This window comes from Cyprinodon tularosa, unplaced genomic scaffold (assembly GCF_016077235.1).
Source record: "Cyprinodon tularosa strain WSP-4 unplaced genomic scaffold, ASM1607723v1 ctg936, whole genome shotgun sequence".
Lineage (NCBI taxonomy): Eukaryota > Metazoa > Chordata > Actinopteri > Cyprinodontiformes > Cyprinodontidae > Cyprinodon > Cyprinodon tularosa.
This window is the reverse complement of record NW_024039714.1, coordinates 224,457-251,712: the sequence shown is the minus strand read 5'-3', so window position 1 is coordinate 251,712 and position 27,256 is coordinate 224,457. Positions and strand designations below refer to the sequence as shown.

The window sequence follows — 27,256 nt, the reverse complement described above, 5'->3', positions numbered from 1 at the left end:
TTTTGAAAATCTATTTCTTTCTCACAGCCAATTATGGTGTCCAGAGGCACCACAGGGGTGCCTGAGTCCCCCACCGCCATCAATGGGAGGGAATCAACCCGTTTCCCCAGTGCTTGCAAATATGAAACAGCAATTATACCTTAGTTTCTATGCCAAAGGCTGTCTTCCATGCCTAATGTTAGATTTCCCTTTGACTCATACACAGCTATAAGCTTAGCTCGAGCAGTCCTCAGAAATATTTGCAGTCTTGGAAATAATTGATATTCAGCTGGACTTGCAACAGCCAAGGACTCATTGATTTAGAATCTAAATTAAAATTTTACCAACTTCAGGCCTGTTAGCAAGAAAGCGCCCTACTTTCACAAAATAGACACCTTATCTCCCTCATGAGAAAATGACATAATCACAACCTACAATGTCAAAAGTACGAGAAAAGATGCCACAGTTGCAAGAAAAGATGTTGTCGATATGAAGTCTTAATTTGTAATGATGAAATTCTTATTTTATTTAGATTAGGATCTTATATTTAAATAAAAAACTCGAAATAATGAGAAAAGTGAAGGATAGTCTACACTGACATGGGGTTAGGCAACAGAAAATGTGGATTACGATTGAATTTGACAAGCTTATTTTCCTCTTATGGATGAGACACTGTTAGGCATTGATTTTTCTTAATGCGGAAGGCATTAATATGTCTACGTACACTGTGCAGGCATCTTAAAACCCTGTGGTTGCACAGGCGAAAAACCCCCTTTGTACTCAGGTGGGAAGCTTCATGCATCAAAAATGCATTCTCTGGCAATGTCTATAAATGTCATCTCTCAGTTATCCCATATTTACAAGATTATTGTCTGGTACCAAGCAGATCTTATCTTGTTATCATAATCAGAATCTCATAATCAGGACATCTTTCTGAACTTTAAGATCATAATCTCTGAACTTTGCTAAGGTGTCTATTTGGCAGATGTAATGAAATGTGCTGCAATAGGTTACCAGTTACTGATAAGTCAGCTTACAATACCGAGTTAGATAAAGTTATTCAATGAGAACTGTGGAGAGACTTTAAAAGACACAACAATAGGGATGAGGTAATCCTCACAGTTACCCAGGAATTAAAAAGAGGAATTACTATTTCTGATGTTCTTAAGTTTATACAAAAATCAATAGACAAATGTATTTTTTTACATATAAAAGGCAAGTAAGTCTTGTCATTTATTAGGTCACAGTATTTTAACAATTTGTTATGTAGTGGTATAGAAATATATGTATTGCTATACAAATAGCTTTCAGGTGCGAGGTTCAGGTTGGGCAAAGTGGGAGTGGTATATAAGAAGCCGCTGCGCCCAATCGGACACACGTCTTCCTCAAGCTTTGGCTGTGACTCGCGTCTCAGGGACTGACAGTCGAAAGGCATGACATTAGGTGCATGCTGCTCTGATCTTGCTGGTAGGTCTCCCCTCTCTTTGCACTATTGCTGTTCATTCACAGAAGATCTAAAACAGGTGTGATCATAGGCAAAACGCTACTGTGCGGCTCTCCTCCTCGTCGTCGGTTTGTGTGTGTGTGTGCGCATACATGAGTTTGTCTGGATTGGGAGGTAAGAAGTAACGCTCATTGTTAGCGCCAATTTGTTGCAGTTTTGTTAAATAGTGACTAACTTTTACAGGTCTCCCCATATTACCATTGCTGCTCTGTTGATATTCCGGATTCTGCGCATCATCAACCTCGGATTGTGGTGGCGGCTACACGCCCTAATTGAAGTGGTGTTTGGCGTGCGGCGGTGGCGTGCGGCACCGGCTCCGTTCACCTCCTATTGTTGCGTGGCCAGAGGGTCGCACCGGAGTCGGATATTTTAATTTGTTTTTCTTTATTTTTGTCCCAGCCTTTTGGTGTGGTATAACTATTTATATATTTAGGCTGATATTGTTTTCTTTTTGTTGTACATTTTGGCTTGTTGTCTGTATTAATTGTGTTTTTTTTTTTTTTCTCTCTCTCTGCTGACAGTGCTGGGGCCCGGCGGCGGTGTTGGTGTGGTGACGGTGTCTTCTTTTTTTTTGTGTGCCGTGATTCCTGAGTTTGGGTCTTCTCACTGCGTCTGGTGCTTTACAGGGGTTTTGTTTGCTGTGTTTGGGTGGATCCCGTCCTATGGTGGGCCCCCTTCCGCCGGTAACCTCAGCTACTGTAGTTACTTTTCTTTTTTTCTCTTTAGTGTTATAAAGAATTGGTTTTAAAAAAAGAATATTTTAAGAAGCCTCTAATAAAAAGCTGTTTGTACATTTTAACATTGTCTCAGATGTCTTAATCCATGCATGAGCGAACTTGTGTGTCCTATCAAAAAGGGGAGTAATATTCCTTGGGTGAAATTCCCAAGGTGGCGTTGTGGAGCAATTTTATTTGGGTTCAGAAATTTATAATTTCCCGATTTCAATCTAGTCTTGCCACATTTTTGGCGTTGCTGGTAGGACTCATGCTTTTTATGAACATCTGAGACAAGTAGTTTTTAAATATTTGTGTTTTTTTCTTCTTTTTTTTTTTTGTTTTGTTTGTGCAGATTGGCTAATCCGTCAACAGAGCAGCAGTGGTTTCGTGCAGAGCATCAAAGCTGTGGGTGAGGTGTTAAGAGTTAACCTTAGGTTGTAATTCTGCACTGTAGTAATCACAAGAAGCAGAATAAGCTTGTGATAATTATGGAAGAAGAAATTCAGGAACTTAAAGAGCTGGTAGCAAGCTTAAGAGCTGACAATGAGCGGTTGCGACAAGGACAGGCTAGCTTAAGTGCTCAGCCATCCACTTCTTCAGCATTGCCTAATGCCCCTCCTACACCTAGTCTCCCTGTAGCAGAGAGACTGATTTTTGTGCCTAGAGATAGGAAATGTCCCATCTTTAGAGGAAGGACAGGTATAGGTTTGAGTGAGTGGACTGAGGAAGCAAGATTGTGTATGAGAGCCCGGCATCTGTCTGTAGCTGACCAAGCGTTTTTCCTGTTTGATCACCTGGAGGGAGAAGCTAGAAATGAAATAAAGTATCGCTCTAGTGCAGAGAGAGAGGACCCTGCTAGAATATTTGAGATCCTACAAGAGTTGTATGGTTGTTCTGAGTCCTATGTTGCTCTTCAAGAGGCCTTCTTTTCTAGAAGACAACAAGAGGGAGAGAGTCTTCAGGAGTTCTCCCTCGCATTAATGGGCCTTATGGAGAGGGTAAAACAGCGTGCACCTGCTGGTATGTTGAATTCTGAGACACTGTTAAGAGATCAGTTTGTTGAACAGGTGTTGGACAGTTCCCTGAGACGCGAGTTGAAGCAGCTGGTACGCACAAGGCCTGACAGCACTTTACTCGAGGTTAGGGCCGCAGCAATCCAGTGGGAACGCGAAGGGGTTACTCATGGTGGGAGGAACCGTAGCCAGTCGCTTCCTTCAGTTTATGGCGTCCAGTATGGGGTACATGGTGGTCCTCCGGTAGCTTCTTTAACATCAGCAACGGAGATGAGTCAAATAAGAGAAATGCTAAAGTGTCAGCAAAAGCAGCTCCAGCAGCTTAGTGAGAGCATTTCTCAGTTGCAGAATTCCCACCGCCCTAATCATCCACGCACCACTGGTCCAGTAATCTGCAGGCGGTGCAACCAGCCAGGTCATTTCGCACGAGAGTGTGATGGGGTGCGTGTCCCCCGTCGAACCCAATGTCCGCCAAATTCAGCTGCTCAGTCCCGTTCTGCTTCTGGGGCGGTAAACTAGTTCCCACCGAACTGCTGAGCCACAGTTTGGGTGGGGATGCTATTGGCTCACTAGCCACTATTGGAAGTTCGGGTGCTTCTAAGTTGATTTCAGATTGCCCTCATGCAGATGTAGTCATGGGTGGGGTGACGGTCCCATGTTTGGTGGATACTGGTTCGATGGTGTCCACGGTTTCTGAAAGCTTTTTTCGTCAGCATATGGAGTCTTGGGGTTCAGAGCACCTCCAGTCGTGTCATTGGTTGGAGCTTAGAGCTGCCAATGGTCTTAAGATTCCTTATATTGGCTATTTGGAACTTGATGTACACCTCTGTGGTAAATTGATTCCCCACTGTGGTGTTTTGGTTGTGCAGGACCCTGGTGGTGAGGTCCCAGCTAAGGTGATCAGGAAGTGTTACCAAGAACTGTTTGGGCAACATGGTGTAGCTTGGTCTTCTGTGTCTGGTGTTTCCGAGGCCCCTCAGTCAGTCATGCAGGCACTGCAGCAGTGCCAGTCTGCCAACTCACGAGAGCCTCGAGGTAGTCCTGGAAGGGTTAAGGTCAGGGGTAAAAAGGGCTGTCGGATTCCTGGTGGAGTCATGAAAATTGTGGCTACCACATGTTCTGATGTGTACTCAGGTTCTACTGTTTTGTTTGAGCCTTTAGAGTCTGGATTGCCTTCTGGTTTGCTTGCTTCCCCTGCCTTGGTTCAGGTAATCAGGGGTACAGCTTATGTGCCCATTATCAATGTTGGTACGACAGAGGTGGTGGTATACCCCCGCACTGTTGTTGGCACCTTAAATGTTGTCAATGTTGTTAGTCTCCCTGCAGGAATTACTGAAGTCCCAGCAAAGGTAGCTACGATGGTGTGCCAGACAGCCTCAGTTAACGTGCAACAGCAGGTGGAGGACCTGGATTTGTCCTCTTTGTCTGTGGAAGGACGGGGTCAGGTAAGGTCATTGCTCAATCAGTATATGACAGTTTTCTCCTCTCATGATGGTGACCTGGGCTGTACCAATGTGATAGCCCATGACATTCCTCTGGTCGACGATGTTCCAGTTAAACAACGCTATCGGCGTATTCCGCCTTCAGATTATGAGGTGGTGAAGGACCATATAAATCAGTTGCTTGCTTCACAGATCATTAGAGAAAGTAGCAGCCCATATGCATCTCCCATAGTCTTAGTGAGGAAGAAAGATGGGAGTATTCGTATGTGTGTTGACTATAGAAGACTAAATAGTAAGACCCGGAAAGACTCTTTCCCCCTTCCACGAATAGAAGAATCGTTGGATGCCTTGTCTGGTGCATGCTGGTTTTCTACCCTCGATCTCGCTAGCGGATATAATCAGGTTCCAGTTGCGGAGGCAGACCGTCCAAAAACTGCCTTCTGTACTCCCTTTGGGCTGTTTGAATGGAACCGAATGCCTTTCGGGCTCTGTAATGCGCCTAGCACTTTCCAACGGCTAATGCAGCGGATTTTTGGGGACCAACAGTACCAGTCCGTCCTGTTATATCTTGATGACATTGTTGTTTTCTCTTCAAGTGTGGATCAACATCTGGAGCGCTTGAAAGTGGTGCTGGGCCGACTTCAACAACAGGGGCTTAAAGCAAAGCTCAGTAAATGTTCCTTCTTTCAAAAAGAGGTACGTTATTTGGGACATGTGATCTCTGGTGAGGGGGTTGCTACAGATCCTAGTAAAACTGAAGTTGTAGCCAATTGGCCAACTCCCACTAAGGCCTCAGAACTTCGGTCATTCCTTGGTTTTGCCAGTTATTACCGTCGTTTTGTGGAAGGTTTCGCAAAATTGGCAGCTCCATTGCATAAAGCGGTGGCTCAGTGTGGTGGTACCGGTAAGAAACCTGATCGTGGACTTGTTGCATGCTGGACTGATGAATGTCAAAAGAGCTTTGAAACCTTGAACGCTAAGCTAACAACAATGCAAGTGCTAGCCTATGCAGATTTCACTCAACCATTTATCTTGGAGGTTGATGCCAGCCATGGTGGCCTGGGAGCAGTCCTCTCACAAATGCAGGCAGGCAAAGTGAGACCGATTGCTTATGCTAGTCGAGGCTTGAGACCCACAGAGCGAAATATGGCAAATTACAGCTCCATGAAGCTTGAGTTTCTGGCCCTCAAGTGGCAGAGCAATTTTATTTGGGTTCAGAAATTTATAATTTCCCGATTTCAATCTAGTCTTGCCACAGTTATAAAAGAGATGAAAAAAGAATTTGATTTGATTGCCTTTCTTTGATTAATTTTTAATGTATAATCTAGTTACTTGAGACTTATTAGATTATAAATAGCTTCTGGCTCACATCCAAGCTATAAACTATTTCAGACACTTTCCACTTGTAGAAAGTTGCGGTCCATCAGGGCCGAAACCTCACACCACAAAAACTACCAGCCTTATCAACAAGGCCCAGAGACCCTCATACATTTTTGTGGGATTTCGGTGTAACAATCAACATATACCAAATCGAACCGAACCGAAAACCGTGACCACGAAACCGTGAATCGAACCGAACCGTGGATTTTGTGAACCGTTCCACCCCTAATATATATACATATATATATATATATATATATATATATATATATATATATATATATATATATATATATATATATATATATATATATATATATATATATATATATATATATATAAATAAAATATGTCTGCATCAACACCAAGTCAAATTCCTTGTAAGTGCAAACCTACTTGCCAATAAACTTGATTCTAAGTCTAAAGTCTGACTGTTACAGTTAGAGTTGGGTGACATGGAAAATGACTTCTTTTGAAGGATTTATTTATATGACGTAGACCTTTGATTTAATTAAATCTACTCTAAATCCATACATGAAGATACATTTACATTGCAAAACATATAAGTAGTATGAAAAATACGGTCTAAAAAAAGTACTTATTAACAGGTGCAAAATCGCAGCTCAAATTGCAGAACACAAAAAAAAAATACATAAAACAAGGAAAATTCTGTACAGGAAAAATGCTGAAATCACAGAAAACAGAATAATCTTAATTAGAGATGTTATGAGATGAGCTGAGGCTTCGAAGCTTGTGTCGAGTACTGGAGGGGACCTTTCACCGAGGCGCGTATCGTGGCTTGCTTCATTTGGGGGAGGAGCCAAAATAGATGACGTCTGAAGCCTCGCTACCTCGTCCTACCACGTAACTGCTTTGGGTAGTGCCTAAGCTCGCTGGCAAGCATTTAAACAGACTCTGTGTTTAGTCAAGATGTGGTAGTTTGTAGGAGAGTTGGATAGAGTTTGGATATATTCTAAGAATAGATTGGTTGCTTTTCCAACCAATCTAGTTGGTTAAAAATATTTTGGTTGGATTAAACAATTAAATGATAAAAATCTGAGCAAGGCAATGGTTACAGATGTAATGGGTTTTAACTAGTACTGCTTTTTGATGAACTATCATCTTGCCTGTGATGTCAGCTGTAGATGGACTTCCACTACAAACGCTGATGGTTCAAGACCCACTTCAGCCTTTTGAAAGTTGCGATAAAACACAACATGTATTTTGGCTAATGTGACTCATTTGTATTGGTTTGCCCTAGTACAAATATAGAACAGGTAAAAATACTGCCAAAAGATTGGTTGAACACATAACTTCCAACCCGACTAAAATAAAAAACTGTGGAAAAACTGTTATGTTTAAATAAAATGACTAACACCATTAATTTTGCTCATAATTTCCCAATTTGCACAAGCACTGTCTACTTGAGCTTATTTCACCAAAATGGCAGAAAAACAGTGGAGAGGAAATCTGGTTTGTATTTTTTTTTATCTTAACTGATTGTTCTCTTCTAAGACATTTTCACACAACAAAACTTACTAAAAAATGTTTTTATACAGACCAATCGTTGACAACTTCAAAAGAACTTAAAGGGGGAAAAAAACAGAAAAACAATTGGGAAAAAAAATCACAGATTATATTACCAACCAAAGTAATTCTGCACTTAACCAGTAGGTGGTGACATGTTCACATGAAGCTTCATCTCACCACCACTAATCTTAACTTAAGGAATATAGAAAATAATTAGTAGCCAAATCAACAGTAAGTTTAAAAAAACAAGTAAACTTGCTCTGAATAAGTGTAGCTGTCAGGGTTTGGTTGAGGTTTTTAGAACCCAAATGCAGAGGTGAGGAGGTAGAGGTGAGTTCTTGAAGATTTAATTAAGTGCTCACAGGCAACTGAGGGAGGAATCCAAAAATCTAACATAACAAAATACAGAAAAAACAGAACCAAGGAGACATATGGGAAACAAAACATGAGGAGCCAGAAAAAGATGAGGAACCAGCACTGGGGAACTGCACAGATAGAGTATATATGGGAGACTGAACAAAGACAGGACTAATGAGCTGATTGGGAGCAGGTGTGAACAAAGGATTCTAGAAGGAGCTAGGGAAAAGGAGACCAACACAAGAGGGCAACAGAGGTCAAGAAAGAAAAACCTAAGAACTCAAACATATCCAGAAAACACAACAAAATAGATATTAAACCAATAAAACTAGAAAACAAAGAAAAACTTGGATCAAAGTGAAACTGAAAACTCAGAGAAAACAGAACCAAGACTGTGACAGTAGCATAGCACCAGGGAGAGTCAACAACCAAATAGGTGGGCCCAGACTTGGTTGTTCAACAAACCATCAAATTCCATGCAGAAAATAAGAAGGTGGGAATTAAAACTGAGAACCTTTTTTTCTGCAAGACAACTGTGCATTAAGCTGCATCACCATAAAGTGTATATCTCATTTCAAGTAAGAGTCACAGCTCTTAAACCAAGATCCTTAACACCTGATCAAAGAAGAAAGGTAAGCTTGTTATATGGTTTAACTCACCGAGTTAGAGATTAGTGAAGGCAACCCTTGTGAGTCTTTTTGGTGTCTGATGTACCACCACTGGATCTCCAGGGAGAATGTGGGAGAGCCTGCCCCACGGAAGGAGCAGGCCATCTCTACATCTTCTCCAATCTGCGTTTTTATGTCGTGAGGAACCTCTGTAAACAAAGCTACGAGAGGGTGTAAAGAGAGTTAGAAATAGAAGGCCTATAGATAAGAGATGAGTATATTTTTCTCAAAATATCAAAAACACAATCCAGACAAACTGAGGCTCTCTGCAGAAATGTTTGGACCGTTTTGTCTTTTCTATTTGATGCAAACCTAAATTCTTTATTAGTTTAGATTACCTTGTCTTCATTTGAATAGTTTTCTCCTTTTGTCCCCTGGTCTACATATCTCACTAAGGAAGGAGAACCAAAAAAAAAAAATCAACAGCCGCTGATCTAGTTATCTGAAAAATTGCACTCCACAAAATGATAAAATCTCTTTAAAAAAATACAAGTCACGTCCCCAACAAACCTACAGTAGACCCTTCCAGTTGTTGATATGAAATTTCATGGCTATCAATCAGAGGTACACACATCTTTGTTTGTTTACTCATATTGAGCTTTGTGTTAGAATGTACATTTTATTAAATGGGGTAAACCTGTTCCATCTTCTCAATAACATGTACTTAGAGTCAAAACCTATAAAAAATGTGTAACCAAAGGTTGTTTTTTTGCCGAGCTAACCTTTCTGTGTCTGGGATATACATGCACAACAAACATAGCAATTTTGCCTGCCTGCCAGCCAGTCCCGAACCACAGTCCTATGTAGTGTCGCCTCTCCAGTCTCAGAGTCCTCTAGTGTTCCCTCTCAAGAGACCCCTGAGCCCGCTCTGTGCCGTCCAGAGACCCCAGAACCCCAGGAAGGATCAAGGGTTAAAGCAGAGAACTGTGAGAGCTCTAAAAGGCCTTTCAGCGGGCAATCCACGCCTCTAAGGCTCCTGAGCGTGTGCTCCACACCTCCAAGTGGGTCTCTAGCTGTGCCGCCTCTTTATGGGTTCCAAGCGTTGCTGCCTTCTCAGGGGTTAAAGTGCTGCAGTGGGCGGCACCGAAGGTTCCTGCTGCAGAGACACTGTCCTCCAGAGGCCCTCCTTCAACACCGTCCTCCAGAGGCCCTCCCTCGACGCCGTCCTCCAGAGGCCCTCCCTCGACGCCGTCCTCCAGAGGCCCTCCCTCGACGCCGTCCTCCAGAGGCCCTCCTTCGTCCTCGACCTCCAGAGGCCCTCCTTCGTCGCCTCCGGCCTCATGGCCGGCCTCTAGGGACTCTCCATCGTCCCCAGGCTCATGGCTGGCCTTCAGAGACTGCCTCATCATTGCCCTCCTCTGGTGGTTGATATTTTTGTTTTGGACTCTGTGTTTTGTTTTTTGCTCTCTTTCCTGGGCCCCATCCGCCCACCCTGGGTGGGTTGTTTTGTGTTTCTTTTCTTTTTTTGGGTTTGTTTTTTTTAACTCTAAAGGCGTCTTGTATCCGCCCAAGTACTTTCAACGTTCCTGTGTGTTAGTTAGTGCGAGTTATGCATTTCCCTCCAAGGAGGATCTTTGGGGAGGTGAAGATAATGTGCTGTCAATCAAGGTTCCTGGGGGGGCACAGCTCTGAACACTGACCGCTGCGCCCAATCTAAACTACTCTTGGCTAAAGTCAATTAACGGACATGGGAGGGGGGTTGCAGAAAAATATTGGTGGGGACATGTGCACGCCAGTCCTTCACAAAGTTACACCTGTGATCTGCATGCATGGACGTGCATGCATGCTGAAACTCTCTACCATTCTTTATGGCAACCAACCAACTTCTGCTGTTTCAGCATCACTGACAGGGCTGGAGTGAGAAATCCCGCACCTTGCTGTGGTTGAATACAGTTTGATTAAGAATCTGTGCCTCTGCGATTTGGAAATTGCGTTTTGTTGATTTGCGATTAAATGCCCAGCCCTTATTTACTCTGGTTTTTTATTAAACTTGTACAAGCATCAAAAATTAAGCAGCACATGTGTTTTTGCTGCTCCTGTAGCTTGCGGTGTGAATGTAGCATTATGGTGAATTATTGCCTCAAACTCTCAGCATCTCTCTCAGCCGAGGTCAAACCTTACCACCATTTGAATCATAAGACTTTTAATGGACCCGTGAACAAGAGAATGTTTATGAAGTTTACCTCTCCCTCCACAACCAAAAGGATGCCAATGTGAATCTTTCCTTGAGCTCTGATCCCCTAACAGAGGTGGATAATCCCCATGACAGTTGTCAAATTATATTTTTTCAGTTCCCCACAGAGACCTGCTCCCTTTCAAAGCATTTGTAGAACATGTGTCTTTTCACAAACATACTGTGTTCATCAGACACCCCAACTGTTTCCCTGCTTGAATCACAGCAGCGTCTCCCAGAAATCAATCATGTAACCTTGACAGAATGCTAAAAAAACTCAAAAGCTGACTCCACAAACAATAATTCGTGGCATTTTCTGCAAAAAGACAAACACAAGGTTCTAATCAGAATACTGATTTTCAGAATTTTTTTTAGTACACCAGGCTACCTGATCTATAAAGCATCAGAGTTGGCGAATGATGTTTTTGCTTGGCTCTGCCTCATCTAAATATAGATTTTCATTAAGGGAGTCCTGTTAAAACCAACCACAAGCAGAAGCAAGGGAGTCAGTTTGAAGCGGTATGAAGGGCCCAAGCATATTTAGAAAGGCCCTCAGCCTTAAAAATTGTTGTTCAGTGAACAGTGATAAAAGTGATAGCTGTTCACAATCCATTTTAAACCTATTAAGAATTAAGAGGGGAAACAATAATGAAATAATGTACTAGAGGACTCAAAAAATACAAGCAGCAACTGTTAACATGGATGAAAAGCAAGCATGACAACTGCATCTGTTGCTCAAGAGTGTATTGCTTCTGGTTACCTTTGTAAAATGATCACAGGACATGATTGGTGTTTTTTATCTATTTTCACTGCACACATTAAAAGGTAAAAAGAAATAATGAAAATTTAGAAACAATTTATAAAATAGTGGATTAGTAAAACTTTAGAAGCAGAAAATACACCAAATATATCCAAGTTATGTCCAAGCAAATGTGCTTAATCATGTCCTTTAATAAAGAAATATTTAAGGCTAAGTTCATGATGCTGTAGATAAAAGGTTATACATTTTAACTAAATATAGTTTCTAAATTTTTTGAAGCTCAATTTTGTGTCGTTTTTTTTTTTTTATTAACTTATTTCACTGTGGAATATTTGATGAAAACTAAATTAAAACTAAACGTGCAAAACTATGAAAAACACATCATGCAAAAGTGAAACTGGGAGAGAAAAATGTAGTACATTTTGCATATAAAGTGACCCCATAAAATCTACACATAAAAAAAATCCAGAAATACTGAATTTTACCGGTTACACCAGTTGGGAACCAAACTACGTATTGAAAATAACCAGTAGATTTTAACTTAATATTCTATTTTTAACCACTGTATGTAGAAGCAATCTGCTGGGATTAAACAGATATCTGTGACTAAACATGAAAACATGAAAGTGGAAAACGGCCCTACACACATCTGGTATTTAGAATTAACAGCAGGAACATGTGTACAGCTGAGAAAAAAATTATATGATACTTAAGGAAAACCAGTTGATTGAATCAACTTATTGACTCGATGGCAATCCGTCACACCAAGCATGCTTGTAGTGACAGTGGAGAGGAAATCTGGTTTGTATCTTTTTTTTTCTTTGCAGGAAAATAGATCAAGCTTATGAGGTTTTTTTTTTGTTTTTTTTTTGATGAATCCAGTTAGGCAATCCTTTTCAATTCCAATTAGTTTTATGTTTAGGATGTGCAAATTTTGCACAAAGGACAATTTTTTAAATACAGTCAAAGAAAATTCCATACATAATTATGACAAGATGAGTGCTTCAGCACTTTTATTATTGTGGGCACACTTTGTTTTGAAGGTACACCTTGAAGTCCAAGCCTTCCCCCAGGTCCATTCAATCAAAATCCATCATTCTTTGTGGAGGACAACATGCTTTACAGAGGTAAAAAATGACAAACAATTAAAAACTGGAAACATATGCAATGTAATAAAAGAATCATTCATTATAAAATACTGATTGTGTCTTTACATTATATCTATGCTGTATGGTAAAAGAGTAGCAAACCCTTTGAATAAGCTCTAATTTCCTTTTTATTTGATTTTATTGTAAATCTTAACTTTAGTGTGCTGCTATGTTTATTTTTGCCTGATCCATGTATGTCTACATTTTTGTCCTGTACATAACATCTTCTTTTCAGGTGAGGAGGCCTAAGGGGCAGGGCTAATGATGTTGCGGTGCCTGTCAAGAAGTGCAACAGTTTGGGCTACCTGTCATTTCACAAGTACGTCTTACTGCATTACTATACACTCATCGGCCACTTTATTAGGTACACCTGTCCAACTGCTCGTTAACACTTAATTTCTAAGCAGCCAATCACATGGCGGCAACTCAGTGCATTTAGGCATGTAGACATGGTCAAGACAATCTCCTGCAGTTCAAACCAAATGATTTCCCTGAAGGTCTCAGCTAACCTGACTCCTCTAAAAACAAATATTAAAGTCTTAAAGTAGTTAGAGGAACATTTAAACTGTTTTATTTGCGCTTATTTTCCTGAAAATGGGTCCAGCAAATTCTGTTTTAAAACTTTTAAAATCCTATTCATTAACAGCAATGAGAGAAAATCCATATAGGTTTAGGTGTCTTCCTAATTTCCATCAAGCTGAATCTATGAAGTATGTGAGCTTAGTCATGATAAGAATTATTGGGATCTGGAAGGTTGCCTCTTTTGAGTGCAGCAAATAAGCTATTACCTTAGCTAAGAGATTAAATCACAGTGACAGAGTGAAACAATGGGTTCTACTCCTTACATTTGAACAATAAGGGTAGAATTTGGTTATCACAAAAAAGGTATGACAACATGGGACTTTTCCCCGAAAGTAAGTAAGTGTGTATTTTGTACCAACTCAGTAATTGGACAAACTGACTGATTGTCTTTGGGGAAATAACGATTTGCTGAGAGACCTTCAGAATTCAAGGTGGAAGGTAAAAATAATGAAATACAAATGGCATCGGTAACCAAGCGAGCAGCTGTCGACTTGTTGCGACCCATACTTCTGGCTTGTGGGGTGAATTTTTCATAGCCCCTGGGACACAGGTCTCAGAAGCTATTTCTGCCTTTCTTTCCAAGAAGTGGAAACATGATGTAGCACTAGTTGTTGACAATAAGCACTGGTGTGTGCAGCCCCCCCCCAAAAAAAAAAATAAAAAAAGAAAGAAAACAATATCACAAATGCTTAAGAAAAATTATTGAAATTCTAATATTGTCATTGTCTTTAGAGAATTAATGTAGTCGATTCAGACATGAAGTACAAGAAGTACAAGATTTAAAGCCTTTATTTCTAGAAAATAAACCATAATAATGGCTTATGGATGATAAAAACCCAACAATGCAAAAACTGTCCATCTTAACAAGTCTTACAGTCTTATATCTAACCAAACCGTCTTTTTGACCTTGTGCCGAGATTGTTATATACTAAGCGAGAGGAGATTCTGCAAGATTATCTATATCTTTTGAGAGGATTCTCCTCAAAACAAGTGCAACAATCTGTCGGTGCAATAAGACAATTACAAGACTTCTTGAAATCATGATACAGTATGTAGTCTCAAAACAAGAAGTCTTTCCAAGTGCAACTGTCTTACTGCAGGGTATGGCATGGAGGACATCAGCCTGCAGCCCTGCAGAGGTGCAATGGAAGCACAGCTTCCTTTGATAGATTTGTAAACAATACAGATGGGCTGAAGGGTGACAGGGGTGACATGTCACCCTGAATCAGTACTGACTGTGGAAACTTTACATTGGACTTCCAGCAAACAAGATTCTGTGCCTCTGCCCTATCACTCCAGTCTCTAAAACCTTGATTTTCAAATGAAATGTAAACTATTTTTATCTGAAAAGAGAACTTTGAACTCCTGAGCAACAGTCTTCTTATCAATTCAGCAGGGTCTGCTGTCTCGGTTTTTTTTTTACTATCTAGATAAGACACTTGCAGGCTATGAACCATATGTACATAGTGGTTCTTGATCTTGTGGTTTCCCTTGTTGACGTTCCACTTATCCTTTATAGATATGCTTGGATATAGCACTCCGAACAATCAGTGTCTTTGGCAATGAGCTTTCATGACCTGTACTCCATTTGTATTCATTGTATGCCCAGTACTTAGTCAGTAGTCTTCCCAATGATTGTGTAGCCTGACCCAGAATAGCTCATGAAGCCTTTGCAGATGTTTTGAGTTAATTAGCTAATTATAGTGTACCATAAATTTCTAGAATTTTCTTTATTTTTTTTTTTTTTTGCAGTACTAACATTCTGAGGCACTAACTTTCGGCTTTTAGCTATCTGCAAACCAAAAATGATCAAATTCATAAAAAATGTTTAATCCATGCTTAATTAATGTGAGTAATTCTGAAGTTTCTGATATGGGTGAGAGAATATTATCTTTTCACAATGTCTTATATTATTTAGATTCAGCTACAGGTTACATTTAACTGTGCTACCATTTATATCTTTTGTGTGAAGGTTTCTTTGAGACAGAAGGATCAAATTAAGCGTCTTTTCCTGAGTAAGACAGGTTCCTCTGCAGAATTTTAAACAGAAATAGAAACAAATAAAGATGATTTTTGACATCAGCCTAAACAATTATGTTCTTGGAGCCAATATTTATTTTTCTTCCTTCATTTACATGATTAAAAATGTCTGTCATTTATTTTAATAAACAATTAATCTATTGGTTAATCTAAAAAGAGATTATTTTAATAGAGACATTTTTTAGTCTTGTACTGAAAAATATCTTTATGATAGCCTTTTTATTTGACAGCTAATTTTGACAGCTAAAACATTGTTTAAAGAACAGACAGAGACCTCAATAGTTCAATACCCACGTATCTTTAAGTCTGTAACCTTTATTACTTCAACTCAGAAATTCGCCGTATGGCAAATGTGATGTAAAGTGCATCTGTGTTAGATGGGTGTGACCAAGCAAACAATCACAGCGTTAGATTCAAGATGGATTTTTCTGGATATTCAGAGGCAACCAGCATCCAGCTTAAATCCGACACAAACATGAACTCCACATAAGGTGAAAAAAGAAACTAAGAATCCTTGTCAAGTACAAGGGTGAGCTATGGTAACGAGCAGAAGAGTGCTGCAGTTCTGTGTTTTGGCCACAGGTGGCAGTATTATTAGAAATCTCCATAATGCCTCTTTTAAGGTATAGCGGAGGATGTTCTTTTTCCGGGTGGATCATCTAAATAAGTGGTCCTTCTAATTGTCAATCATTCTGGTGATATGTTAACGTAAGGCCATCCTATGTGCTCGTCGCCATTTTTCACTTATCGTGATGAGTGACATAGTGGAAAATTAGCAATTTTTCTTTTGGAAAGTACGCTTGTATGAGCGATGCAAACAGCAACTTTTAAACAGGGCGTGCATGAGGAGAAATGGGCTCCTGCATGCTCTCGCATGGGTTTGATAGGCGTTCCCACAACAGAGAGCATGTGGCTACTAAACCTTTAAAGTAACATCTTAAAAAAAAAAAAAAATTGTTTGGAACTTAAAAAAAAAAAAAAAAACCTTTATCATGTATTTTAAGTGAATTGAAAATGGCAAAAACATGTTAACTACTATGCTAAAAGTCTGTCTTGATTATTGCTGTAAGTATGTTATTCTTTCATCTAGGGCTGCAACTAACGATTATTTTAAAAATCGATGAATCGCCCGATTATTTTTTCGATTAATCGATGAATCGGACAAAAAATATTTTTTATATTAACCTCTTTATTCCAAAATAAACATTTTAGACAGAACAAACAAGCACACAAGTACAGGTTGCTCATTAACTGTACTGGTGCAATATGAAAAATAAATGTTTGTGTTAAAACTACGCAAACTTACATGAGAAATGTAGCTGTACATCCACAAAATACAGGGTACTTTGTTTGATAAAGTGCATAAAAAGACATTTTTGTTTTTAAAAGCCCCTAAGGGGTTCAAACAATAGGTCCCCCCATTTCAACAAATTAGTTTTTTTTAGACTAATAGAGTTCTGCCTTTTAAGACGGGAAAGTATAGCAGTTAAAGTTGCTACTTGAGAAAATACTTAAACATAGAGATAAAAATAGCCCTGTGATTCAAATTATAAATTGTATTTGGAATAAAAATGAGAGAACTAGGGGTGCTAAAAAACACATCCTCCAAAGACAGATATTAACATGGAAATGTGGCATATAATTAATTGACATATTACTGATCTTGCTGGATTTTATTCTGCTTTACTTCCATAAATTGCAGGATCTTCTTTACTTTATCTTTGGCAGAAGATTTAAACTTTAAAAGCCTTGCCCTCATAATTTGCAAGTTAATTTATTTATAAAGAAAATGTAAACGCTGCTTAAGCTAATTCAAATGAAATTAAAAGTAAAATAAGTAGCCAACCTTATCACTGTCTGTAACCTACTAACACGGTAAGGAAAGCATCAGATGAGTTACCTGAGAAACTAACGTTACGTTTCCCCACTTTAAAACGAAACAAACATGGTGGTTCCGTGTCATGTTAATTTCTTTTGACAAAAGTTGCATGTTACGACTTTTTTCACTTTACAAAGCGCAGGCTATTTTAATTATTGTGATCAATTTGCGCCGTCAATCCCGGCGCATGCGCGCTTCATTTGCTGTCTGGACGCTGAGGGTAAACATCCTGCGGGTCTGGCTGCAGCGCTGAGAGGGACTCCTGCGGGAGAGGGAGAACGCTGTTGGGATGGGGCAGGCGCCCCACGGCAGAGTAGGAACGATACATGTTTTCACGTAAGAGTCTCCAAAAGTGACACCGTAAAAAGTCGCCAGATTTGTCGCTAGTCGCTTTTTTGAAAAATAGTCGCTGGAGGGGTCTGAAAAGTCGCTGAGTTGGCAACACTGCACCTGCAGCGCTGACTTGCTCTGCCGTATTTTTTTTTCTTCCCCCGTTTCAGTCAAATGGATGTGATGACGGCGGCGGCGGATGACGCATTAATCGCGCGACACAACTAATCGATGATGAAATTCGTTGCCAACGCCTTTAAAAATCTATTTTTATCGATTTTAGCGAGTCGTTGTTGCAGCCCTACTTTCATCCAATCGCAGGTTTTAGAGTCTATGTACCATTACTCTAGCTAAAGATTTGATTTAATCACCAAAACAGTTATTGATTTTTTTTCAATAACTGATTAATCCTCATTAATTAAATTCATAGTTTGAGCCCTTGTGTCCTTTTTTCAGGCATCCTTTACCGTATTTGTCTTTTAAAGCAGGTCTATGCAAGCTTCTGCTCTGACAACATGGCTCTATAATCTGTCCTCCCACATTCCGTCAGGCACTGTCAGAGCACCATTAAATTGAAAGCCAATAAAAAATGCCAGGGTTGGCCATCCTCATTAAAAGGACACCTAGCAGAGGATCCCAGACACTCTGCAGGCTTAATGAATTAGTACACACCCCCACACTGTGAAGGTGGTATTTTTTTACAAAGGGTGAAAGGAGAAGCTCTGCAGAGGAACACTATGAAGGTAAATAGTGTAAAAACTGCTATTAAAAGTTAAAGAACAGCAGATTTAATCATGATTTACATTAACATCTTTTTTTTATTTATTTATTTTTTTATACGACCTCCCTTTTTCCTTCCAACTACCAAAATTAACTTGCAAAGCCTCATCACCTATATTCAGAGAACAGATTATGTGATATATTTTTTATATTTTTTTACATTAATGCCACTGGTTAATGTATCTTGCATCTTTCACATTTATTTTTCTTTACAGATATTTTTGCTGCTGCATGTGAGTCAAAGTACACCTTAGTTCAAGCAGTTATTCAGGTGCAGGCGCCAGATGTGCTTATCTGAACAGGGTTGACTCTAACAAGCACTCTTCAGAGCGATGCATACAGGCTCCCTGCTCTGCATGAAGCCTCAGCTCCCCTCTGCTCAGGCAATCTATCAAAGAGCCTTGAGAACAAAAAAGAAAAAAGAAAAAGAGAACTCTCCAAAGGATTACCAAAATACAAAAAGTAGCACAAGTTTGTTCTCTGCTACTGAAGCTGCTCATGTGCTGCTTGAGGTGAAATATCAAGGAATTTTCTAGGCCTGCCATCAGACCAGAAATCATCCACAACCTGAGAGAATTTAATTCAAAACTATTTTATTTGACCCAAAAAGTGGAAGTTTTCTCAAATTACAGCTTCTGGTTTGTGAAAAAGCTAAAGGACTGTTTCCATTTCCCCTTTATCTACCCTCACCACTTTCAATCTCAGGTTTAAAAACCAAAAAACTTAAATTTGTAAATCTGGATTTAATTATTTTAAACTAATGGCAGAACATTTTAACCAAATATGTAATTTGAATTACAATTTGCAATTTGCATCAAAATCTCAGCACAAACCACAGCCATTATGTCTTACTTCAGGTTTTATGGTCTTGAATGTGCTCCTCTCTAGGGTACATTGTAGCAGGACTTTCATGCTGTGTGGAAAAGTGTTTACCTTTATCTTTTATGCATTAATCTGCAAAAGAATTTCTCTTCCCTATGTGTGGAGGCTGAATCAGTGAAGGTACTGTATTGTTTTTTTGTTTTGTTTTGTTTTTTGTATTGGTAGTATATTGCAAATGCCCTCATTAAAACTGGTTTAGCCTCAAAACTACAATACTTATACTATACAAAAAAACTGTATTGGATTATTCCAAACTAATAGTAAAATTACTCCAAACCTGTTTAAGATCCTAACCTTTGCCTAACATCGATGATATCCTTCATGTAAATGTAAAATCCTGTAAAAATGGGTATTTCAATACCTCAGATCATTTCATGTGTTTACAATGTATCGTTAGAAGAACTAGTTGTTAAAATAATAAGGTAACTTTAAACCTAAATTTGCCGAAATAATTTTGGGCTCTCAACACAATTTTTGCTCAAGGGCAGTAGTGTTAGCCACAAGTTCTCCATTCCTCAATGTTAGCGACCTATAAGCAGGATGATAGTGGAATGCTTCTTTTGCATATCTATACAAAAAAGTTTTAAATCATTTAACATATTAAAAGACATTGAGAACTTTAAAAAAGGAAAACATTTGCACCAGTATGGAGAAAGTTTAATTGTTTTTGCTGTCATAGCAGTAATGCTGAAGGCATCTTGTAAGAAATAATCAACATACAGATTTTTGGATTAGACTTTTATTAAGGTTTTGTATTTTTGTTGGCATACTATACTGATTGCCAGTTTACAACATCAGGGACAAAGCTGTTTCATATTTAAATGTAAGTAATGAGGCAGTGACGAGGCATAAGCAAAAATTCAATCAGGAATACTCTTATCAGCTTCCCCTGAACTACCTACAATGTCCTTGGTTCAGCTCCAGCCAATCATTGTAGGGATATTTTTTAAGATCCCCTTCATTTAGTTACCTAGCTTCTCTCCCACATGCCAGCAAACTTTCACCCACGTCCGCCCCATCTCCTCCATCTCCTCTCTCACTCAGTCCCACACACTCTCTGGCTTATTCCACCAACAGTGTCTCAGCCCCAGAATAAGACTACTGTACTCATTTTTTATTAATCAAGTTTTTCTTAGTCTCCTGCCAGGGCCAGAGAACTTATTACTTTCATATCAATGTTTCTATGTCTCCTTCCGTCTCCCTGTACCCCAGTTTGCCTTGGCAGATGGCAAACTGGTTCTGCTGGAGGTTCCTTCCTGTTAAAAGGGAGTTTTTCCTCTCCACTGTCGCTACAAGCATGCTTGGTGTGAGGGATTGAAGAGAGTCAATGAGTCAATGATAAAACTTTTCATCTGGTGGGTGGTCGGTGAAGTGCCTTGGGTGGGGTGGGGGGTTGTTGTGGATTGGCACTGTATAAATTAACTGAACTGAATTAAACTTTTCTGACTGCAGCTTTTCTCTATGTGAGTCTCTCCAGGTTAAAATAACATCATGTTGAGTTTCCTACTTTGACATTTTAAAACTGAATACAAAAATGTAGCAAAGAAATAATTCACAAGAATATACTACAAATAAAGAGGTCTAATACAGAATGTTTGCTCTTTTATGAATTAGTTTTTAGGTTTTGGAGGAGAGAGTTTGTCTCTTCAACCTCCTAGGAGTCTTCTAACTAAAGATAAAGAGCTTTACCCCACCCATTTAATGTACACATATATTACAGTGCATAGCAAGGTTGGCTGATAGAAAGAATCTATTCACCATCGATAACATACTCAGATCTTCAACAATCTTTTTTTTAAGAGCGATATTTTGTTTCATTTTTGGACCTACAGATTAAGCCGCAGCCCATGAAAAAACAAACAAAAAAATGCTTATTTAATGCTACACACAAGTCCAGTTCCACTGCAGCAGCGATTTATCAACTTAAACGTGAGACAAAAAAAAAAAGAACTGATCCAAACCAGAGACTAGCTGTTTTTTTTTCAAAGTGTTTTTACAGGCCCCTCTGTTACTGATTTAATTTTAACACAACAAATATCAAATTAAGCGAGGAAGAAAAAAATTAATTCGAATGTACAGTAGTTCACACAGTCACCTGCAGGATTGTATCTCCCATTCTCATGTGCTGGACTGATGAATATTGGTTGGAAAATGGTTACATACTGTACCACCCAACCTTATTGTGTAGAACTATAAATTAATTAAACAGCATTGTTGGAAAAATTTGTGTATATCTCTATCAGCAATGACTAAAAATCTGGTCTGTCTTCAGTGATTTATTTGGAAATTGATATGTTGTGCACGTTCATTTTTCTATTGGTTTGTCTTTTTGTTTTTTAGATTGACTGTAAGATGTTCTTGGTGCCTATCAGTTTTTGGCCACCTCTCAGTGCACATTGGACACTGCCTCGCCACCCAATGAAAACTTTCTGGAACCACCACTGTGTATACCAAAGTTTGGTTGAGTTAACCTTGCATTTGGATCAAAGTGTATCAGATTAAGACTTCAGGATGTTTTGCCAGCTACTGAAAATGAGGTATTCTTCTTTCCTTTACATTTTATGCTGCTCAGAGTTTTTTTTGGCATTGCTGATAGACATTTAAAAATTTTAATTGGTACCTGTTTTTATGGTTATCTAATCAAAGATATTTTTCATTACCATGCCTTTTGCCACAGTTTTCCCACAGCACCTACATTACAGCCAATATCAATTGATAAATACATTACACCTCGGGTCATGGACTTTGACACGGTTTTGGAAGCTCTCCTTCTCAGCTTCGTACATATAGATGTTCCCTCACACATCTAATGTGTGATGGCAGCTGTGATTTGTTTATGGCACTGAGCAGTTTTCTCATACGGGTGCATCGTGCTAGCGACTCCGTCGGCTAACTATAGTTTTTATTTGTGCAACTTCCTCCCGCTGTTTCAGAACTTGCTTTACCTCGTACTTTTTAGATCCTTATGTATTCTTTTTCACTGTTCTTTTTTTGGTGATAGAGGTTCGTTGTGTTGCTGTCTGGTGAGGGAACAGTCTTGTAGAATAGTTTTCAAATGACCGTTGTGTGCTCCGTGTCGGACTTCTTAAATCCAAATCATAACCAAATCCCAGATGTAGCCTCATCTTTTTGGTAAAAGTGCTTTATCTTGGCCTGCCAGTGTAGCCATCTCTGGTGCAACCACGGCTTTAGAATGTCAGCCTCCTGCGTCTCAATCTCTCAGCTCTAATGAGTTAAGGGCAGATTAGACTACTGCAACCACGCACATCATATGATGCTGGGGTCTGGTCGCAAACCAGTTTTTCTGGTATGCTTCTGCACCGTCGGTCTGGAATTTCTAGAGAGGCACAGCAGTTTCCAGCCAAAGCGCAAGAGGAAGCCTATTTGAGAACTCGCAAGAATTTTGGCGGATCACACCGAATCAAGGACGACAGCCGGAAAGACTTACCAAGGACAAATCACAGCAGCTTTTTGCCTGCGCACTTCAATTGCAACTGTCCAATGCATAGACACAGAGGCGTGCACAGACATTTTGGGGGGCAGGTGCTCAGGAGGGGGGGGGGGGGGGGGCACTTTTTAGCGCACGTGGAACACTTAATTATTAAAAAAATACACGCATGTTGAATGAAATATGACTTTTATATGTAACATTCTCTAAACGTGAGTTTTCAATGAAAAAAAGTCACACCACCAACAGAACAGACTAAAGCTCATCTTTCTTTTTCTTTCATCTGGCTCATCTCCCCGTTTTCCCTCATCCATCTGTTCTCCCTCATCCTGGTCTTTTTCTGTCTCTGTGTCTTCCCTGAACTCTTCCTCATCTCCTGTCCTGTTATATGTTGATGGTATAGAGCTTCCCTGCTGTGACTGGCTACAATATAATAATAATAACCATCATGACAATAATAATGATGATAATAATAATAATAATAATAGCTTTAACAAATATGCCACATTAGTTTAAATAATGGGCTATTAGGGCAACATGACTGGAAGTCTTGTCACGTGGATATGACTTATGGTAGCCAACAAAATAATAGCTATTTTAATACCTGCTGATTTTGTAAAAAACACTTAAAAATAAAATGTGAACAGCTTTTAAGATTTTTCAATACGATTAACCCTCCTTTCTTGGCATTGTACTGCAATTACTAAATCAATATACAATTAAGACAGTAAAGAGACCAAAATGTGTTGATTTATGTTGCCTAACAAAACCTATACAACAGAATTCTGAGATTAAAGTCAGAATTCTGACTTTTTCCCATACTAAACTGAAATAAAATTTAAAAATCAGTTAACTTATTTTATTTTTTCAGTGGCCCTAATCCTCTTCCGTATTTGCAATTGCAAACTCTACCGAAATTATTTGTAGCCTATGTGGTTGTCCTCATGTTATCTGTCATTGACTTGGGCGACAGTGTAAGACTTTCAGGAAACCAGGACACCTTGGAGTGGGGGGGGGGGGGGGGGGGGGGGGGGGGGGGGGATATTGAAAGAACAAATGTCTCATCATCGGGATTTGCTCCGTGATCAGAGGAAATGTTACTTGGCGCAGAACAGTTGTGAAAAAAATTTGAAGTTCAGTTTAATATAATGAAACTGTGAATAGTTCCGTCTGAAATTAATGAAAATAGTTGTTTTAATGGTTATTGAGTCAGATATGTGGCGGTAATGTTTGGTTTATCTAAATGTTTTAATCTGTTACTGTGTAAATGAGTTTGGCTGTAATTTAAGGACAGATTCTAATAGATCTGCAGAGTGGGAACTATAAATCTGATAGGAGTTTAATTTTTTTATTGTTGTTTTGCACAATATGCTTAACTAAGTATTTTTTTGTTGAATATTAGAGATTTTGCAGATATATTTTGTAGATACATTGTTTAGATTTACTTATATATTTCTAACCCTTTTATAGAATAGAATAGAAAATCCCTTTATTGTCTCACAATGGGCAAATTTACAGCAGCAGAAAGATTACTGAAAATGGTCACACAAATGAGGACCTTAGAGAAATGTATAAGAATAACATAATAGGGAAGAGTTAAAATATAAAAAATAAAATTCTGTAAAGTGTTTTAACAATATAAAACTGGAGAATAAATAACCAATATGCAGCTATGGACATTTTTACAATAATGGATATTTGAAAATAGCAGCAACATCAGAGATGTGCAGAATGACAGCAGCAGGTTATTTAACTGACTAAGGTTTCTATCATTACATTTGATTTTATTTGTTCCTGCTCCCAGTGGTTGGAACCTTTATTCCACTCTGGATTCTTGTGAGTGTAGTCTTTGTTCACTTTAACTTTTAAAAAAATAAATAAATAAACAAACAGTTTTGAAAACCTCGGTATTCATTCTTTTCCTGCTTTGTGTGTCAACTTTCCCGGTTGCTAAGCAACAGAGCATACGCCGGTAAAACCCGCCGAACTCTTCCGGTCTCCTCATTTTCAAGGACTTCGAAGGATCCAGTCTATGTAGACCGCGTCCTTGGAGGATGCAGCCCAGGTTTTCGAACAGAGCCTCTGATTAAGAACAGGGCTGCCTGCACTGACGCGGCTCAGGGATTACGTCACACGGAGCGTCGTGCGGAGTGAAATCAGGACATTTCCTCACTTTCTAAAAAAAACCCGGGACGCCCGGGACAGGACGTGAAATACGGATATGTCCCGGGAAATACGGACGTTTGGTCACCCTAGTATACGTCATGCAATAAAATAGACTAATATAAACACTTAAGATAAAAATATGGATATAAAATATAAAAAGTAAAATAGCATCTTACAAGGAGACGACTAGTTTATCAGGTGACCAGTCGGCAAAATGCTTGTTTGGTGCTGCAGAATGAGACATTTTAATGCACAACAAAATGATTTTGCTTGATCTGTATATTACCTGGCTAATGGGGCACGGGAGAAGCAGCCTGTCAGCGACCGTTCCTGCGATCTGGCATGCGCTGCGGGCGACCGCGCGAGGTCACGTGACAAAGGAAGTGAGAGAGGGTCGTTTGTGCGCAAGTAGGTAGGCCTAGCTCATTTCGGGGCATTGTTTCAGTCGTTTTTAATGGCTCAGGTTTTCAAAAGATCATTTCAAAACCGACCTCAGTAAAATCTTATTAATATTAATAATTATTAAAAAAAACGAGTTTCAAAAGGGCATTTTCTTTGATAAAGGGCAAACTTCCTAGTGCTTTAGCACCACCTAGTGTCTATGTATGCACGCCCCTGCATAGACAGGATTTTTTTTAAAGGGGAATGACGACAGTTGCAGAACCTCTGCGTGGGGGGCATGGCCATGCACAGTCGGTTGCAGAGGCTATGCTTCAGAAGCATAAATTAGCCTTTAAGTAACGTAAAGCATGTTTCAAACCCACGTGTGAGTCAAAAACTGTAAAGCAGCATCAAGTCATAAAACCACAAGACAGCGCTTCATTATGGACTATCAAAAAATAAATCTTGTTTATCACTTATATAAGCCTTGTGTAGGCTACGTGACTACACTAATACATTCCTCATAGTCTACCTCAGCATATATTTGCTTGAAAGAAACAATAAAATAGAATAAGCACAACATACACTTTTCTTTGGTCTTTACTATATATATATATATATATATATATATATATATATATATATATATATATATATATATATATATATATATATATATATATATATATATATATATATATATATAGATAGTCCTATCGCCCAGCCATAAATCTGACTGTAAAACATTTTACACAAAAAATGAAATGTCACAATTGTATTTGTTATATGGGAAGCAATTGTGAACAATATCAGGATATATATATATATATATATATATATATATATATATATATATATATATATATATATATATATACATATGTATTATTTTTTATTTTTTTTTATTTTTTTTACCTGCATATGGACTGCTTGCAAATCTAATTCTTGCTAATATGTCCATAATACACGCAGCTTATTCAATTGATGTCTGAAGCTAAACAGTTTTAAGCTTTTACAAATCTGCAAGTTGCAGATTTGTAAAAGAAGTTGCAGACTGCAACTTCTTCTTTTCTCATTGATTGGATATGCAATAGCTGAGTTAAGTAACTAGGAAAAGTATGAAAAGAGTAATTAGTACAGTAAGTTACTCCTTAATTAACTTTTGGACAACTATAATGTGACATCCAACTGCTTTGTTTAAGCATTTGCCCAACACTTTATCTGTTAAGTAAAATAAAAACATTAATAACACATAAAAATAATTATGCAGGACACGAGTCAAGGGAGAATTTACCATTTCCAGAGATGTGATTGTCTCCATCACGCAGACCAGCATTAAGTTGAAGGTAAAGCCCCGCGTACTGTAAAATCCTCATAATTAGACTGAAGGCTACCATTGCTGCAGCCGCTGCTTCAAGCAGATGAATTAAACTGTTACATTAGGAAGAGAGAGCGCGTTCAGCAGCTGATCTCATCACCGTGACACTTTGTTGCTGAAACGCACACAGCTGGACCTGGAGGAAAACACAGGGTTGCTGCTCCCGCCTGAACAGGACTAGGTGCTGCGGTTAGGTGGCGGAGGGAGAAACCGGTGGTGCTGCGGCTCGACTTAATTAAGCGGAGGGATACAAGTGCGACTGTTTAATTTCAGCAATCAAGCAACGCTTTGGTTACATGGGAAAAAATGTAGCTTACAGCCAATAAAATTCAATTTTGCATGTGTCCACCTTGCATGTCAATATCAATCATCATATCATAAATAAATCACAGTCAGACTGTCCTATTATAAGCATCTAATGTTCATTCCCAGTCAACCTTTATACATTAGTCTCCTTACAGCAGTGAATTTGATATATTTTACAGGGATTTCATTTGATGAGCCAGCAAGAAGTCAAGTTTCATTTTTTCACAAAATAAATATCTGAAAACTCTTCATTGCATTTATATTTAATGCTATGTAGATCCATCTTTTAGGGGGTATTAAGAGCCACTACTTTAATTTGTAACATGCTTTCTCTGTCTTGTACTAATATCTCCCCCTTCAAGTTAAAACGTTTGATCTTGCCTCCTTACCTACACCCTGATTTAATCATTCTTG

General features: G+C 38.9%; 1 pseudogene; it reads right to left on the bottom strand.

The window, feature by feature from the left end:
- LOC119776466 overlaps positions 1 to 26,726 on the bottom strand; it is a 29,186-nt pseudogene extending 2,460 nt beyond the window's left edge.
- Between the last annotated feature and the right edge of the window lie 530 nt (positions 26,727 to 27,256).